The sequence below is a fragment of the Ambystoma mexicanum genome, chromosome 5q, assembly GCF_040938575.1.
Source record: "Ambystoma mexicanum isolate Mex_15411 chromosome 5q, UKY_AmexF1_1, whole genome shotgun sequence".
NCBI classification, from domain to species: domain Eukaryota; kingdom Metazoa; phylum Chordata; class Amphibia; order Caudata; family Ambystomatidae; genus Ambystoma; species Ambystoma mexicanum.
Genome location: NC_090933.1, coordinates 534,427,983 through 534,429,466, shown reverse-complemented (window position 1 = coordinate 534,429,466; position 1,484 = coordinate 534,427,983).

Genomic DNA, 1,484 nt, shown 5'->3' with positions numbered 1-1,484 from the left:
GGGCAGAGACTTCACTCACCCTTTGACCAATTCTCCCATTAAGCCAACACATGACTTCAATCAGCCTATATATATTTACCTTTTTTTTGCATTGCAAAGCTGGTCATTCACATTCAATGGGCTTCATTATGAGTGGTAGTATGTCGGTAGTAAATCCACAGAATTACACCAAACTCATTTACTGCTGTTGCCACTCAGTTCTGTGGCATTTCCACGGGATTGTGAGTGGTGGTATTGCAGTGTAAATCCCCATTGTTGGAGTCCATTTTCAACTTTAAACTGATTAACCTCTAGCAGTAATACTATGCAGTAAATTCACAGAAGTTTGAGGGGAAGGTCAAGCTTTTAATACCAGTAAAATGCTGGAGATAGACTCTCCACTTTACCTCCAAACCTATGGCATGCCATTGTGGTAATACATTGGTAAAGTGGTAGCAATTGAACTACTGGCAGTTTACTGCACCACAGAACTCGTATTCAGGCCAAATGTCTGATAGCACAGTTCAGAGTAGCCCGCTTATGCAAATGCCTCCAATCTCTGCCTTTAAAAAGAAATGTCTATTGTTCATTTATAAAGCACTTAATACCAGCCAGTGGTTTCTAAGCGTGGTGTTAGGATTCAAATCTGTGTTGCGCCACGTTGTTTTGCTTCCAAGACAAATGCATTGCCCCTGAGCTATCCTTCCTCCCATTTGTAATGCCATTGTACAACCAATTCCTTATTTCACTGCTCCACATCCCTCAGCCCCTCATCCCTATGCCATCACTTCTTGACCTCCTGATTAGCCCCGCTGCACTCTTTGTTTATCATTTTGCAGTAAAGGTGCTGATACAGCCATGTCCAGGGGGTGCAGTTACCAATTGCAAGAATAATGGGGGAGTGAGGAGGCAGCCCTGCAGGAGGGACCAGGTATCATTGACGGCTGTTTAACCAGTACCTAGCTCTATTCTCAAAAACGGTTCTAAATCACAGTTAGGGATCAACAGACTTCTTGCTCTGTGAGCATATAGTTTCTATATACAAGAGGAAAGTCCTATATTCTATTCGGTGTCACCTTATACTCTTCCCACATAAAGTGGAATTAATTATCGCAAAATGTTATTAATCATAAATCAGTCAATTTCATAAAACAAACATAAAAATGATCATAATACAGCAAACACATACAATATGTTAAAACAACACAAGTAGAAACACCATGAGTGAGTCAAGTTGCAATAATTTTTCAAGGATCTTAAATGTGTGTAGAAATAACACTCTGATTCCCCAAGCCTAACTACTTTCAGCCTATTTCCTGTTAGTGTATTTAAAAAAAAACTGACTTGTACAAGCTTCTTTCCTTAATATACAACAATGTAGACATTCTTCAGGGGAGCATGTCTTGTGCCGATATTAAAAATCTTCTTTGGTAGGGGAGAGTATCCTGTTGATCGAAAAGGACACCCTATTAGTAATCAATAATAAGGTATAAATCTCTATTTAC